Source organism: Quercus robur, chromosome 8, assembly GCF_932294415.1.
Source record: "Quercus robur chromosome 8, dhQueRobu3.1, whole genome shotgun sequence".
In the NCBI taxonomy this organism is placed as follows: Eukaryota; Viridiplantae; Streptophyta; class Magnoliopsida; order Fagales; family Fagaceae; genus Quercus; species Quercus robur.
In genome coordinates this window covers 37,500,016-37,514,835 of record NC_065541.1, presented here as the reverse complement: position 1 = coordinate 37,514,835, position 14,820 = coordinate 37,500,016, and positions in this window count along the sequence as shown.

Here is a 14,820-nt window from a genome sequence, read left to right as displayed (position 1 = left end):
AAAGGGTCTGATGAGGGCGTCTAATGGGACAGGTGCTCGAGTGGATGCTTGGATGACTAACAGGTGTAAGGCTGGGATGAAAAGGAGAGAAATATATAATGTAATGAAGTCCCTCAAAGAAGGGACGGCAGAATTGTAAGAGGAACAAAAGAAATAAAATCAGACTTGAAGAATCCTTCTTTACGTTCTTATTTCTCTCTGCAAACAGTACACTACATGCATCAGATTTGCTAGTTTCACTGAGGCCAAGCTCTTTAACCCATTCTCTACAAGTATTTATTGTGGGTTGTGCTTTGGGCCGAGGCCTGATCAACAGAAGTTGGGCCAGGAAAATCGTGCAACCACAATTACCATTTACAAGGGATAATTAACCATGCAACCAATTGTTGCCACCTCGTGAGCTAACTTTTACTTACCATCTTTTTAATTTTTTAATTTTTTTGGAGATCTTCCATTGCAAATCCTTGATAAATCATTTTGCACAAAATGAAATTTCTGAACCTAATTGTTCGCTAAACTGCATGCTTGTATTCGTAATAATTAGTGATTAGGCGCTAATTTGAGATTTGCATTTACTTATTATGCATTATGGTTCTATTTGTAATTTTTGTCCTAGTTAAACTGTCATGAACAGATTAGAAAATTTTGTAACTTAACAAGTTAGATTGAAACCACGTCCAAATTGTAGGTGGATTCATGTAATATTTCTAAAAGTTTTTTTTTTTTTATCAATTTCTTTTTTCTTTTATATTTTGGGTAAATTCATATCTATATATAAGTAAGAGAGAGAGAGAGAGATTGATTTGTGTTTGCGAACTGGACAGGCTTTGACAATGATCCCACTTCATATTTGTTATTCAGCAATTATGCCAAGGTATGGTCGGGACTAGTTCTGGTTATTTTCTCTCTGGAATCTGCTGTCCAAGTCAACTAAAGTTGGCCCATTAATTTTATGTGCGATTAGGCCCAGCACCCTTTCACAAATTAAAGGCCCGTTTGGTATGTGTGTTTAAACAACAGTTTTTAGTATTTTTGGAAATACGTGTGGGTGAAAAAGTATGTGAAAATGCGTGTAATATTGTTTGAAAACTGAAAACATGTGTTTGAAATTATGTACCAAACAGCCCCTAAAAGTCTAAGAAGTTAGACTTAGCTCATTGGAGGAAATTCAAACTTGTGCTTTTCTACCTTTAACCTTTGCCATAGAGTGAGAATTGGTTTGGATTGGCTGTGTACATTTGGCATGAAGAATGAATACATATTAAAAGAGTCCGTTATAAGATGTCAATGCACTTATATTAGAGGTCGACAAGCTTTTCTTACAAAAGGTAAGAGAAATATTTTCCTAGGAAATTTGCCTACACATCCCTTGCTCCTTGCCTTTCTTATTTTAAAAGTCTGTTCTGTTTAGGAGGCTATTGATTGAGAATTGTTTCCTTCAATTTTTGTTGTGGTAAATAGCAGGTAACAACTTATATCTCCCAGGGCCTAATTCATGTAACTTGATTAACTTGCTGCAGGTTAACTTTGTCTTCGTCTTCGCAGTTTCTCAACAACAAAAAAATTTGTCTTCGTTGAATTGTTGCTTGCCATGACCGAGCAGTGGACATTTTTTTTTTCTTTTTTGAAATAGTTAGCATTACTTACTTTATATATATGCTGCTACATAATATACATACTGCGACCTCAGCTTAAACTCAACTCACCCAGCTAGGGGGCGTTGTCATGAGCATATTTGTATAATACGGAAATGGAAAAAATAAAAAATAGAAGATTAAGACAAAAGTTTTATATATAAAAAAAAATTTATTTTATCCTTTTCGACTAAAATCCCACAAGTTGGTAGACTAGTACAAAAAAAAAAAAAAAAAAAAAAAAAAAAAAAAAAAAAAAAAAAAAAACCCAAATTTATTGTGGATATGGTTTGAGAAATAAGGCCTAATATCCCATTTATAGCCCAATAGAACAGGCACGGGAATAGTATATGTTTTTTAATTAAAATGCAGGATTGGGCCGAAGGTTAGATATGTCTACTTGTTTAAATTATATCTTTTTTTAAAATTAAAATAATTAATATTAAAAATAAATAAACCTTGTATAAATTATACTTAGGCCATGAGCCCACGATCCACTAAAGTTTTTCTTGACCTGTTCAGGAAATAAACCACAGAATACTAGGACCTATTTAGTAAGAAATTTCTAGTAACGTTATTTAGATGTTGTAAAAATATATATAAGTGAAAAAGTGTTATAGAAATACGTGTATTGTTATTTAGATAATGAAAACTATTGTTTAAACAACAATACCAAATAGACCTCTAATCTCAGTACAAATAAAAATATTAGTATACTCTTACTTGAGCTATTCCGCATCATAATTAAAAGTTTGAAACTATAAACCACCCTATTTTGGGCATGATTTTAGAAGGAAAAACAAAACCAAAAAATTCTGGGCATAGGAATACAGGATCAATCAGTAATTTTCTTTCTCAAAAAATAAATAAATATCAGAATTTTTTTTTTTTTAGAAAGTAAAAATATGGAATTTGATATTACGAAAACATTTTTTTATATGCATCATAATTAAGTGAGAAGGAGGATTAACTCTGGTCTTCTACTTGATCTTGATATTCATTTTGGGTTTATCCTCTGTAACATCTTTTTAACTTGGCTTTACATGGGGGATATGTAAGGAATGGTGTTGAGTGGTTTCTTCATTAATTGATACTGGGCATGCCTTTGTAGGTCAATCCAAAAAAATTTAAAGATTTCTTGAAGCAAGGAGATTGGATTGGTGTGTTCTTATTGAGATAATGTGAAGCTAATTAGTAACTTTTAGGAATTTTCTTTAGTTCCCAAATAATTTTACATTGTTTCATTTTTATATGTCTACATATTTTTCCTTCTTGTTATTTATGAATCTAATCTTTAGCATTAGGGATTCTTGCATGTCTAAGATTTTATTGAATAAGGAGAGATTAAAATACTCAAAATAGTGACTCATTTCACTATTAAAAGAAGTTGGTACATGGATGCATATAGATGACCAAAATTTTCACTATAAAAATCGTTTGCAAAATAAGAAAAATCTTTCAAAGTCCAATTGCTTGTGGCTTTTGTTGGGAACCATGATAAGGTAGAAGGGTTTTGGACTTTATTATTATTATTAATAGTAAGTACACCCCTGTCTTAGGCCTTCACCACTACATGAGCTACGACATTAAGGTTCTTGGTCCAACCTCCTCCTTCATTCTTCAATTGGTCCTCCTCAGTTTGATCCTCAAAAGCTAGGCTTTCATTGAAGAAGGTTCCATTCCAAGCCACAATTCTTTGGTGATCTCATCAAACCGTGGCTTAGAAAAGCCACAACAGGGTGGTCTTCTCCTTCCTTAACAAACTACCCACCCAACATCTTCAAGTTTTTTTTGGTCATGTGTGGCACACACACCTATCACACCCCAAATTCTTTCTACTTCCTTGGGATTTGAATTCAAGAAAAGCTACTACGGCACGCTAATTCTTCTAATAAGGCCCTTTCTTAGGAAATAGCTCATTTCCTTCACCATTTGGGCCACCATGCAATTGCAATGCTCACCAAATTCTAAGCCCAAAATCTCCTTCCTTGCCCCTTGCATATCAGCCATTCGCACCTATTCAAACATGCTAAACTCAGACTCATAGGGATATTCCTTTATTTTATTGACTAGTACCAATAGTTCCAATTTTCCATGGATGGTTAAAATGCCTCATTTTCTCTGGAGTTTGATATTTTCGTGGACTATCAAGGAGATGGCATCTACTTGATGCATCCAAGTCGATCCTATTAGGGGGGTTGTATTTGGCGGTGAGGTCCAAAATGAAAAACTCAGTCAAAGATTCCATTAGGGCCACTTTACACATTGCTTAGAAGACACCAATACTTCGCTAATATTTTTTTTGTTGTATGTTCATAGCGGCTTTTATTATCTTCATTGATGCCCAATTGAGTGAACATCTTAAGAGCGCATACATTTAGGGAAAATCCTACATCGACTAACAACAGTGAATTTTTATACCTCCTATCTCCATTACATGGAGAGCCTTGGGATGGTTGGTACCCTTAAGTGGCAAATCTTTATTTACAAAAGTAATTTGAGGTCGATCTAATGGGTGTTAAGATTGTTCCAAAGTCAATGATGTTGACACTTCCTCCCACTTGACCCACCTTATTTCGTTCTACTCTGTGCGAATATTAATTTCCTACCCTAAAGAGATAACAAGGCAGAGATATATTGTTTTCTACTGCAACCCATCTTGCTCCGCCTCAAACGTATATATACATATTTTACTTAATATATCTTTAGATTTTTTATACATATAATTTATTTATTTATTTTTTTTATATATCCTTATTATAATTTAATTTTTTATTCACATTTGACAACCATCTCTAAAATATTTGTCTATCTTTCTTACTTATTACTATCATGCTCGACTTTTCTCCTTATATTTCATCTTTATCTTATCAATGTTAGATTTTAGCCATAATCTTCTTTTCTTCATAGTCCTTTTTTCCTCCAAATCCCACACGGTTTCTTCTTCATCAACCTCAAGCTTCTTCCCTTGAAATATTTTCATTTTCTCTACAATCTATGGCCTCTTAGTGAAATGAGGTTTGATCCTCTACCATCTTCTTCATCGTTCCATCAACTTGGCTACTGTAGATATCTTCATTTTTACTTGACCTTGTATGACTTTACAGAGACTTTGATTGTAGGAGAGTAAGCCCAAAAAGATCGAGCCTGTGCTTGTTGTTAGTGGAAGCAATCAACAAATGGGATTTCTATCAAATGTTTCAAGAACTTTTTTCTTTCCCTTTAGGCGAGAAACAAGTCCCTTTGTACTCACTGGTGATTAAGAAATGTTTCTTTAAACAATTATTTCATATATTCGTTGTATTAATTAGATATCTTATAACATGTAGAATTTGTGGGTGTGTAGATCCCATAAATTGTAAGAAATCCTATGCGTGCATTATATGTTATACCCAATACTAGCTAGAATTCTAGGACTTTGGGTAATGTTTCTCAAAATTAGGCAAAAAATGGGTTCCATTAGTATTAACTCATAGCCATGTGTTACTAAAGGACCCCAAAAAAAAAAAAAACTCTCTTTAATTTGTTTTGTATTAGGTTGTTGATGATGATAATTATTTTTTATTCTTTAACCTGAGTGTTAGGTCCAATAGAACTCTCTTTAATTTGTTTTGTATTAGGTTGTTGATGATGATAATTATTTTTTTATTTTTTAACCTGAGTGTTAGGTCCAATAGGTTAAGAGTTGGCAAACCAAGACAAATACACATTCTAACTCAACAAAAACTTACACTTTAAAGTGTAAGTTTTGTTCAGTTAGAATGTGTATTTTTAAATCCAAGACAAAGAACCAAGTTTAACTTAAAGAAAAAGGAGTTTCTATTTTCTCGATTCCTTCTTAACTCCACCTCGACCCAATGAGGTTGTTTCTCGACCAAACGAGTGCTCAAATCAGCCACATAAGAAGCATAATAACTTGTATATTTCAAACCCAATTTGAGCCCTACTTCTTAGGACACAAAATGGACATAATATAAGTTGATCCTAGAGTTTTTTTTTTTTTTTTTTTTTTTTTTTTTTTAAGAGAGAAATCTTATTTTATGTGGCTAGAGTTTTTTAACCAAGATTATCTCAATTAATGTCACCATACTAGAGATATTCAAGTAGATATAAAGATTAGCTAGTGAAGAAGTTGAAAAGCCATAACACCTACCACATACTTGCTACTATGAAGAAAAACTTCAAAAGATTCTTGAAGTCGATTGAAGGTTCCAATCATGATTACAAGTGCATCATCCGTGGAGGAAATCCATATAATTGAAGAGTCCTAATGTTCTAGTGTAGTGAATGGTTTTTATTGTAAGTTGTATAGGGGTTGTAGAGTCTATGAAAATGTTTTTCCTGAGATTGTAAAATTTCTCTTACTAGAGTATATTTGTTTCATTGGAAAAGGTTTCCTCTGCTATGTTTTCTCCTTTGGAATAGTTTCCATTGGTTTTCTCTACGACACAAAATTGTTGACTTCATTTATATATATATATATATATATATATATATATATACACAAAATAGAAATTCTGCTCTAACTTAATCTAAGTGTATATATGTGTAAAGCTCTCTTATGGAGACTTGAACCCCAACCCTTACCCCTCACACCCCACAAACACCTATCCTTATGAAGTGACCATCGCATTAAGATTTAAGGGTACACGGTAATGTCTTCATTGTATTTGATTTTGAGCAATTGGTGACATATTATTTAATTTGCCATTAAATGCTTACATTGTTTACATGAAAATTGATATTGGCATAGTTGAATTTAATGATCAACTAATTCAGCAAGTAATCAACCAAGATCAAAATCCCTAAAGTAAAAAAGCATGGACATGTCGATCACAATGAAAACTTCTGGTTGGTTAACTGGTTTCTTTCTAAAACCTCATAATAGGCCGAATTCAATTTTTTTTTACAGCATGGTCCGATGTGAGGATAGGTCCTTGTCTAGTCATCTCAAACCCGACCATTATAACCAAAATGTATCTAAATTATTTGCTTTATTATGTTATCCTTTCAACTTTCTGATAACTTTGCCTGCCATATTGATTTCTACTCGACTTTGAGCACTATTCAAAAGATTATCTAGGACAATAATAATAGCAAGAAGAAAATTTAAAAAAAAAAAAAAAAAAAAAAAAAAAAAAAAAAAAAAGAGACCAGGGATATGCTAAACAGAGGAGTGAGGCACAGTTTTCCTTACATTTTGTTTTCCAGTAAAAAAAAAAAAAAAATTATGTCAATAAAAAATAGGGGTGTTCTGGCTTCTGGATTTTATCAGTTTTATATTTTCCAATAAGACTTTTGGGATTTAATTAAAAGCATGGGTTGTTGTCGAAGGGAGGACCATGACACCCAAGTCTATGAATCAATTTACCTTATCACCTTTCAGGGAATCTAATTTGGAAGCAAAAGGATATTAAACAAAGAGGCAATCATGTGTTCCCCCCTTACATGTCATATAGATGAATATCAGGAAGACACAACAAACTCTCTTTTTAGAACCCACATATAGAAAGGGACACATACCCTCCCAAAACCCTAGCCTTCAAATTTCAATTTCAACACCAACACTATCCCTCTCTTTTCGATCTATTATTTGTTCTCTTAAATAGTTTTTGGAGTAGCCATACACATATTTCCACCTTAATTATTTTGCATTATCTAGAAAAGTTAGCGTTTTTCCCATATAGAAAAACCCTCTTACTGTACCTATTGGAAGATTAGATCATCCGTATCCTCTAGCATGATGGAAACACATCATAATATAACCTGTTTATTATGTTTACTTCTCAACTTGTATATTAATATGCTCCCCACCTTTGCTAGACCTTAGGCCACCATATCTTTTCTTTCCCTGGAAAGTAACGCAAAAGACATAGAAAATCCCATTGAAAAGAGAACTCAAAAGACACTGTCCCCTTCTTTCATATGTTCACAATCATCTTCTAAAAGACACTGATACTCGTCGTGCGTGTACTTTGAGGTGAAACTAATGTCAAAACCATGGACCTACATGTTAGCCAAACTGCACTACATGAATTAATATACAGGCAGAATACTCTATCTTCTACCATGGGCTTGGATTTGGCCATAAGCTTCAAGGTTCAACAAATCAATTGAAATGTCTCCGGAATTTCAAGTTGCATCAAGCTAAGGTGTCAAAGTGTGTCTACCTTGTGGCTTCGTAATCACAAAACTAGTCAATCCTACATCTCCTTTTTTTGATCCATCTTGTCACTCTTTTCAGCTTTGGATAAGTGCTATCCTGCCCAACATCATAACATCGTTAATTACATTCCTTGTTGCTAACTTATAGTTAGTCACCGTTGTTTAACCCCCAAAATAAACAAGTTATTCACCATTGTTAATTAAACCAAAGCTTGCCTGATAATTGTGCCGACAGTCTCTATCTTTTGGGAAAGTGGTTACTGAGGTTTGTCGTAAATTCCTAATGATGTTTTGCTTTTCCATTTCGAAGAGTTATTTTCAAGTGAACTGAATGGCATTGGTAAGTGGTTTTTCGCGGTCTCTCTAACAAAATTCGTGTCATTAAAAAGAATACAAATCTTTTTCTTTTTCTTTTTTTTTTTGGTGGGGGAGGGGGGGGGGGGGGGGGGGGTGAAATCAAAAGTTGAAACCTAATGCTGTTTATACTTTATACTGCTAAACGCAATCCAGATTGTGATTCCCATTTCGTTGTGTCAATGATGGTGAATGTACGTAATTCAGTTTTTTTTTTTTTTTTTTCCTTTTTTAAATGTACAAAATTCCTATTCCCTGGTCTCAATGATGATGAACTCGGAGAATTTTCATCTTGCGCACTTGTGCTGCTCTTTAAGCGTTTTAGAGTTCATATAATTAAAATGGTCGAGTTCAAACAATCAGTACATATATATTAAGCAGGTCACCTAAAATTTAAGTACTGATGGTCTTACAAGGATTTTTATTCGTCTTGTATCCAATAGTTAATACGTATAAAGCCGTATCCAAATTCATACCTATCCACTGAGAGTTTCCAAGCAAAAATACATTTTCAAACGCATTGAATCAAACCAAACCAGCAACTAAAGGAAAAAGAAGAAGGAAAAAAGAAGCTAAAGGGAAAAAAAAAACATTTTTTTGCAAATATATATAACATTGTAAACATTTTTGTGTATCTACCCTAATGAAAAAACATGTGAAAAGTAGTAGTCACGGCCAAAATTAGCCACCCTCCCATATTGAAGAGCTAAACAGATTCGTAAAACCCTAGAGCTAAAACCTATTCCATCTCTCTTCCTTCTCCCTCTCCAACTGCCAAATTACACAATGGAAAAACTAAAATCATCACACAAAATCATTGGAGCATACTCGAAATCTCCAAGAGGCTTGGAGTGACCAAGAAGTCTTGGTTTTATGATTGGCAATTCAATTCTTAGATCCGGAGACTAACAAGTAGAAAAGATTAGAGAAATCATTTGCTAGCATGAGCTAAAGGCTCAGATACTTAGTCATTATTATTTAATTTGAAGGGTTTTGTGATTTGTATTACAACTATTCTTGTTAATGGATTTTTGGTGTTATAAGCCCTAGAGAGTTTTTTTCCACCCGTTTCTCAAGTTTTTCTATCTGTAAACACTTCAGCATTCTTGTGGGTGTGATTGTTTATTTGGGTTTTTCTGTCATGTCTATGATAATGTTAATTGGAAAATTACTTCTAAAATTTTGAGTTTAATTCAATAGTTAGCTTTAAATTGGCAATAGACGTAATATCAAGGTCTAAATTGCGTTAACTCTCAATCGGTATCATAGCATTGGTGTGCCTGTGTTTGAATTCATTTCTTATGGTGATACTTGACCTCATTGTCATGGAGAGTGTTGGATGTGAGATGGTATATGTTTGTGAAAATGACCCTATGTTGGTTGAGTCAAATTTGTTGGTAGATAGAAAATGAAAATATCCTTTTGCAAGATAAGTTGGTTGAGTCAAATTTGTTGGTAGATAGAGATAAAGAAGAGAATATGGCTCCTTGTGACAAAATTGCTCGTTTGGAAAGAAAATTGAACTCCACCTAATTGTGTAAATCTCCCAATAGGAAGCATGCTTGTTTCAATGAGAAATTAATGTGTTTCCCATGTGTCTTGTTGTGCATACTGCATTGAAAGTTTTTAACTCATGATTGTGGTATCCTGATAGTGGTTGCTCCACACACGTAACAAGTGCTATGTCTCTCTTCAAAGAGCTTTAGGAAGGGATAAGTGGCTTTGTGAAATTTGGTGATGGGAGTAGATATCAAGTGCTAGGAAAAGGAACAGTTATCATTCCTGGATTATCGGTTCTTAAGGATATGCCATATATACGTTGATAGGTTAAAGGCAAATCCCAGTTTTTTTTTTTTTTTTTAATGTACAATTTTTTAAAATTTTGCTTTTTTATAAAAAAAAATTATATTTTTTTCATCATATAACAAATAAAATTTGAGAAAAAGCTAATCCAAATTAAATCACAGTAATATAATAGAAATACAATAGTAAGTAGTACTTTTACACACATACCCAAAAAAAAAAAAAAAAAAAAAGAGGGCTACACGTTGTAAGTCTTTAACCTAACTCATCAAACTGATTAATTGGTACATGCATATGGTACGGTGGCTTCTAGTAGGATTAGAAAAGTTATCTGTCATATGTTGAAGTCAAATCATATAGATAATAACTTTGATGCGATGTGGATTTTGGACTAGAAAATAGTTAATTTATTACTCATACTTCACGATGCTTCATTAAACCCGGAAACAAAATAAACCAAGATGATTTTTCATGATTTTATAGTTATTTGTATGAGCTTGTGGGTTCAAATCCTGAATTACGTATGTCACTAACAAGGTAATTATTGTACTTTAAATTCTTAATAGTGACTCCAATCAACTAATTATTTGCTATTGTGGTTAATGTAAATAAGGGTCCTATTTCTTCTTGATTGTTTAGATAGAGAGAGTAGATTAACTCAATTAGACATTCCAAACTAACACCAAAATAAATAACACTGTTGTAGTTGACAGAAAAAGAGTGTAATATAGCGAGTGGACAACTGGACATGGACAGGTACCAAAACCTGTTATAATTAACCAGACAGGAGAAAATTATTGGATTTGGACCCAGAAAAGTGAAGTGATCCTGTATTTTTCAACTAGGGGTGAAAATCAGTATCCATGATTGTGAAAGAGTGCAAAAGGTCACGACGTCATCGAAGAATTTATTATTCTGAAAAAAAAAAAAAAAAATGGTTACAGAGAAAGCACATCCATTCAACATGACGAAAATTGTGATGGAACAGAAACATCAAATCTGTAGAGATATTGAATTTTTCACTATCTTTCATTGTTATCGGGGCTTCGAGATTTTCTTGTTAAAGCCTGAAAAAACAGCTTTTGTGGTGTCGGTATTGATCCGTATAAATAAAGCTAGTTGCAATCTGAGCTTTTTTTTTATATATATATTTTACTTCATGAAATCATGCATTGCCATGTCTGGAAAATGGTACAAGTTTCGTACTGAGTTGTTTTTTTGACGAGTCAGATTACGCATGCGATTTGTTGATACATGTCTCCCTCCTCATATCTCACTATGTGTGCACATTTTAGGAGTATTTATTGTTATTTTTTGCTGGATCACTGTGTGTTCACATGAAAGAGGTAAAGGGGGTAATAACTAATAAGTAGACATTCTTTTGGTACTTAATTGATAGCTAATAAACACTTAACCAATGCCAGTGGACACTCATTTTGGCGCGTTTCATTATTGAATATTGTTTATATACATCGCTCATTTCACATATTAAATACGAATGTGTTTTAAAAATATATAAATATTTCCTGTTAAATTATATACTTTGTGTGTTTATATTAACTGAGCCTTTTTTTTTTTTTTTGTCTTACGTATAATTATGCATTCATTCCTAATTTGAAGTTTAAGATGCTGAAAGTACAAAGGATCTTGGTAGTGTCCTCGTTAAATTATCATCAATTGAAAATTTTGCATCTAACATATTTAATTAATTACTTTGTTCCACACATAGCTAGCCTCTAAGCATGCATTCACTCGTGTACTCAAAGACACTTCTATTTTTTTAGGTAAATGTTAATAATTTGCATCATTATAATTTAGAAATATATATTTTTTATTTTTCAAACAATTAAAAATGATAAATTTTAGAGAAAAACAGTAACTGTAAATTATTATTTTTTTGAACGTAAAGGGAAAAAAAATCATAAATATTAAGAATTCTCTTTTTGAATTAGAAATGAAATTTGTTATTTAACATTTATAACCCAATTTTTAAATTAAGTTATCCTTCATTAATGAGAGTATTTTTGAATCACAAAAAATCTAGTTGAATCCTCTTATATATAGTATAGATATTTCCTATAGATATTTCCTACTGTGGCTGGAGACAGGTATTTTATAGCTGTAATTACTGATTACTTTTTTTATTGAATAGCTGATATTACTAATTAGAACTTGGAAGGCTTAAATGTTGTTATTACTGATAAGAGAAACGATATCGTTTTTGTTTCAATACTTCAACCATCAAAAGAAACAATGTCGTATTTACAAACAGCTTCGATCAACATGCTTGTATCATTTGCTGTTTATAACTAAACACATGTTAATAATCTGTTTCTTAGATTTGTTAGTTTGTTATTAGAGCTTAACGGCTAATTAGATATTTTATTCTCTCTCTTCGTATATATAAAGAACAGGTCATGTATAGTATTGATTAAGTTGCAATAACAAAAATTTTGCAATTCATTCGGGTAGAAGTTCTCTCTTTTCCATAATCTTTATTGGTATCATCCAAGATCTATGGCTTCCTCTCCTTCGAATACCAACACCACCAAGGACAGAGCCAAGACTTGAGGTTAGAGGAGGTGGCTTTACTGTTGGTTACATGTGCAGCGACTCTAGCCTCTATCTCTGTTGCTTAATAACTAATAGTTTTTTCGTTTTTTTTATTTATGTTTTTTATGTGTGCGTCTAGGTATGAACAAAATTAGTTCGTTGAAAATTTGTTAAAGGGCCAAGTTGTTTGTTTTTGGTAAAATTGGTTAATTGAACTTAATTGTTTTTTAACTATATTATTGGTAATTTTTGTTGTTGGGTAATTTTTTGAACTTGTTTATTTTGTTTTAGATCTTAGATCTAGCCTTTAAAAGGAGGAAAATGCTAAAATTGCAAACTTTTTTACAAATTATTAATGTGGTGAATGGTTATTAGTAAGTAAAAATGTGATGTAAATGATGGACCCATATACAAACCAATAAGAATTTACTATCTCAACAATTTGTAAAAAAGTTTGTAGCTATAATATTATTCTTAAAAGAATCAATAATATTGTAAAGAGAGGCAAAGTGCAATTTTATAGAACAAAATTGCTAAAATTGGTACCTATATTTATTAATATTTAAAAAAGAAATTAGGGGGGGCCGTTTCCCCCCCCCCCCCCCCCCCTGGTCCAAGTCTCTCTCCGTCCCTGAACACCACTACGCTACCATCAAACAATGTTTCTCCAAAGTCCATGCAAACACCATAACTCCTTCACAACCACAAGCACCATTGTTACTTCTATCAAATATGTCAAACCTAATGTCCATTCACTATATAGAGCGGGCACGTAAAATAGTTTTTGTTTTTGTTCCGCTATTAGAAGTAGAACCCATAGTTAAACTATTACTTACGAGCAACTCTCAGTTCTGTCGCAAGCTAAAGAACAAGCTTATATTGGAGAACTCGAAAGTAACATACACACTCTTGCAATGTTTGCCTCTAGGAAACAATCCACACTCAATCTCAATTCTACTTGAATCATGGTACAAAAAGAGATGGGAGATTCCGTCAAGTATCACCTCACTTTGGAGTTAGTTCATAGAGTTTCTTGGGTCATTCAGTTAGAACTTCTCTCTTTTCCATAGAATCTTTCAGTTAATAGGTGTAACTTGAAACAAATAGCAACTATAACTAATATTTCGTGTCACAGAATAATCGGGTGAAAGGTATTTGAAGAGTAATTGAGGATAGACTCTTAGTAAGATGAAAGAAATTTGGGGCAAGAGTGACATTTACTGAAAATTTGTTCAGGACAATTACATTTTACCACACAAAACTATCTATCTGATTATACTTTGCACTCTAAACTTTTCAAATACATATGTTGCACTCTAAACTATGATCATTGTTATACTTTGCACCCTCGACGTTAAGTTTGTTATTACCTTGAATGGAAAAATATGACTTCACAAAAAAATACCTAATTGCCCCTCTTCTCAATCATTTAAAAATAAATGAGAAATTACACTTTATCACCCTAAACTATACTACTTATTACACTTTACACTCTAAACTTTGAATTTTCATCTAAGTTAACAGAAAACTTAACATCGGGATGCAAAATGTAACAAGGTCATAGTTTAAGGTACAAAACGTGCATTTAAAAAGTTTAGGATATAAAGTGTAATATAGAATATAGTTTTGGATAGTAAAGTGTAATTTACCCAATTTGTTCACATGTTATTAATGTAGTTTTGGTCATGATCATAATCTTACATCATTTTTCAACCTTTTTCTTAAATTATTGATTAAATTTTGTATACTTTCTACAACATAACATTTAAAGCTACAAACCTCATCGCACATACTCAAGTGTTCGATAAGGCTTTTTTTTTAGTTTAATACCATAATTTTTCATTCATTCATCTCTTTTTATGAATTGAAAATCTGTAGTGAATTTTAATTTGTTGAATGTCTAGAGATTATTCTATTCAAAATAAAAGAGAACGTAGAAAAAACAAGGAAAAAAAATAAATTGTCCTTGTTTAAATTTTTTTTTTTTTAATGATGACAAATAAAGAAATTATAAACAGCTGAAAATGTGGGTTTAGTGGGAGGTTTTAACTTGTAAGTGAGCAGGGATATCCAAGCTAGACTTAGTGTGTGTTTGTATAAACTGTTAGAAAACTATATTTTGAATTCAAAATAAATGTTTATAAAAAAATTATGAGGAGTTGTGGTTATAAAACAGAATTTTGAGTTTTAAAAACAGTATTTTAAACTCCTAAAACATCTAACCAAACAAACCCTTAGAATCTACCACTTGAAACTCTTTAAATAGCTGTATAAATATGGAATAAAGTAGGTAGATAAACTAATGTGGCCA